General features: G+C 50.2%; 1 pseudogene; it reads right to left on the bottom strand.

Moving 5' to 3' along the window:
- Nucleotides 1-2,738: 2,738 nt before the first annotated feature.
- Nucleotides 2,739-3,264, bottom strand: LOC114895623 (annotated as a pseudogene).
- Nucleotides 3,265-3,562: the final 298 nt, after the last annotated feature.

Here is a 3,562-nt window from a genome sequence, read left to right as displayed (position 1 = left end):
CAAGAATATTGAACAGAGTACTCATAGCATACAGCCATAATAAAAAGCAAAGAAACTCACAATTTGAAAAATAACTATAAAAATATTTTCAACTTTTAATTAGAATTGTGGATGATTTTTGTTTTCTCACTTGCATTTGTCAGATTTTTTTTTAAATGCTAAATATGTGCTGTTTTTATAAGGGCACCACAACATTTGAGAGGGTGCCAGAAGCAAACGAACCCATTTCATTTTATTCACGCTCAGCAAGCAAGAGTCGAGCCAGTGGAAACGGAGCAGTGAGGCGCTGTGCAGGCTTGATTGGCACCTACTGTTTACTTTGCAGATAGCAGGGCGCGAGCAGGCTTAGCTCGTCCTTCCTCAGACACAGGAGAAATGGGAAATGTGCAGATGCCCCGGAGAAAGGCAGGTACAGGGGAGAGAAGGGAAATAGGGGCCAAGCAGATCAGGACTCAGACCCACTTTTCACCACAGTCTAGTGGAGGAGAATGATGACAAAGTGGGTCTCGTGTGGTAGGGTGGCGGCTACGACCTGGGTAACCGGGTAAGCGTCGCGTGGTGGGTCCCAGAAAGGCACCTCGCCCGGGCCTGGGCTTGGGCAACGGGGTTAGAGAAATTTTGCTGGAAGAGGAGATGCCCATCCTGAATGGCACCAGCAGGGGAAAGTCCCGGAGGAAAGAGGGGCAGGCGAGGGTATGAAACAGGGTGAGACCCGGCGTGAGCATCTCCGGCGGCGGGGAGAGTGACTGTGGACCCCGGCCCCGTGGTCAGGGGTTGGACTTTATCCTGAGGCTGCGCCCTGGCCGCGGGGAGGCAAGAGGACGGAGAGGGAGGAGCGCCTCGCAGGAGGGAAGCAGGTCAGGAGTTGGGTGGTCCCCAGGCGTCCACCCTGATGTGCATCCCGACGGCCTCCTCGGCGGAGATGGAGGCCCGCACCTCGTGGATGGTGTCGGGTGGCACCTCTCCCAGCGGCTCTTCCTGGGGGTGCATGAGGCGCCTCCCCCAACCCCGGCAGGAGCAGGCTGGGAGGGGGGAGCACGTGGGCTCCGGTTCGGGGTGTGTTGCATTTGCTAAGAGGGCTCTGAGAGGGACGACGAAGACGGACGGGCGTGCGCTCTGGGCAGCGAGGGCAGCTCTGGTAGGGCCCCAGATGCGCAGGCACGGGCTACGGAGTGGGAACTGGCCCAGGACTGCGCTGGGACGAACTCTCGAGGAGTGAGCAGAGGTGAAGCTCCAGTCCCCTCCGAGAGGCGGGAGATCAAGGGGCCAGTGGGGTCCAGGTGGGCCCTGGGGGAGGAGCTTCCCGCCTCCCCGGCCCCCTGGGAGGCCTGGGTTTGCACAAGCCCCAGCGATGGCCTGTGAGCGAGGGGAAGGCGAGGGCTGTGGTCCAGGGGCAGCGGCGGGGGGCAGCGGTGGGGGGCAGGGGGCGGCACCCCCCTACTTGAAGACCCGCGCTGCCGCCTCGGGGTGGGGGTGGCTGTTCATTGCTCTGTGTCCCCTGGAGGCTGGTGAGGCTCAGACCCGCGCCTGTTCGGGACGCCATGCTGGTAATATTAGCGGCCCACGTGGTGCTGTTTTAGCAGAATACTTTCTAACCTTGGGCCTGTAGTGTACACTCCTAGTGCTGTTTCGCTCTAAAACTAATCGCAATGCTTTTCGTTAGTTTATGAAACTGTATTAAAATTAAATGGGGAAATTCACAATCTATTATTTTCCTCAAACACCAGAGCGCCTTTTTTAAAAGTAAGCAATATGTCCATTTTTTTAAAAAGTACCACAGAGGTTTTTTTACTCTTCTGTTCAGAAGGGAGAAGCTACTCACCTTATTGTTATATTAAAATTCAGGGATTCTGAACTGAAGAACTAAACTTTCTTCTTTTAGTGATTATGTAATATCTTCTTTTCTAAGCAAGAGACCTACTGAACTTTAAAAAGAGGCACAGATACAATCCTATTTCTAAACAACATGGCATAGAATGAAAGAACTACCTCATTTAAAAGAAATAGGCCATAAAATAACTTGGGGAATATCTTCATTATACACATATTGCCATTGTCATAGCATCTGTAAGAGTCTGACCTAGAGAGATGTGTGTGCCGTTAAAATAGAATTTACAGGACTTCCCTGGCGGTACAGTGGGTAAGACTCCACGCTTCCAATCCAGGGGGCACGGGTTCGATCCCTGGTTGGGGGATTAAGATCCCACATGCTGCGTGGCCCCAAAAAAAAGGATTTAAAAAAAGAAATGAGAAGGATTAGAATCCCTTCAGCGATGATCAGTGACATTTAATCTGAGGCAGACTTTCTAGCTGTGTGTGAGATGCTACTGGTTTGGGCAGAGCTTGGGGAATTCAGCCTCTTCATGTAAGAGTGCTCTGCTGACAATGTAGTTTTTTGTTTTTGTTTTTCTGAGTGAATTAATAACTAAGCCCCTTAGGCAGAACTAGATTCTCACATCACATGTAGTTAGGAGAAAAATACACATGTGGGTAGCAGCCTCAGCATGGAGAGTGATAAAGCACAGCCCGGATTCTTGGCTCGCTCGTTGCTGCATAGGAGCTGGACCAGGATGAGGTCAGGTCAGTGTTGAAGATAGACTGGGTGGGGAGGACTGTCACCCCTGGAGTCCAGCCTCGCTGCGGGGGATGCCACGGGAGGAGAGAGACTGGTGGGCAGGGCAGCAGCAGGGGGCCTTTTTTTTTAATAATTGCTGAAAAAGTTTAATATTTCTGTCATTTCACAAAGCATCTTTTGTTGACATTCTGCAAACGATACCATCCAATAATGTCCCAATACTTTCTTCTCGTGAAGATAGTTTATATATCTTTTTGACTTCCGTAATATTTGTTGTTTCAGGGAGATTTTTGAGAGAAACTTGATGACCTTCTACCTGAGATATTAGGTATTCATGATTTATGTTTTTCTCCCTCTTCACTATAAGCAATCAGAAACGAAGTGTCATTTGCCGAGATACCACATTTTTTCAAGGCCTCTGAAATATTGTTATTTGGGGAAAGATTGAAAATAATTTCAGTAGATAGAGTTCTTGTCTTCATTCTTCCCAGTTTGTAGAGGTGAACTGCTTTGTTTGCTGCCACAGGTATCTGAAATGCATCGACAATCACTGTAGGATTTATTAATGAGCCATCAATGGCACCTTCCATGGCCTCTTTTCTCAAGTCTCCAGCATTTCTTACATCTTTAAATAACAGAAGCGTCACCCTGTATTCGGGAAATAGGTCCAGCTGATGTGTTTACTGCATTTCATCGATAAGCAGGATTCAGCGCGCCCAGAACCCAGGACTAGCTCCCTATTCTACGAGCGCCTCTGTCACAACTTTGGTGAGTCGCGGCCTTATCAGGATGAGGTATCGTCAGCTGATACATCGGGGAGAGACTAAGCCGATCATTGCCGGGCTGCATCCCAGGGCCGGGCCTCGTGAGGCGCTCGATAAACGAGGACGCCGAGAATCACATCCGTTGTCTAGAAAATGGGTGCCGGGACTGCCAGGGGCCCTTTTTTTATTGAGCAGCTACTGCATCCTGTGTGTTGTGCTCTGT

The sequence above is a fragment of the Monodon monoceros genome, unplaced genomic scaffold (genome assembly GCF_005190385.1).
Source record: "Monodon monoceros isolate NGI ecotype Baffin Bay Population unplaced genomic scaffold, NGI_Narwhal_1 Super_Scaffold_14, whole genome shotgun sequence".
NCBI lineage: Eukaryota > Metazoa > Chordata > Mammalia > Artiodactyla > Monodontidae > Monodon > Monodon monoceros.
This window is presented reverse-complemented; position numbering and strand designations above follow the sequence as displayed.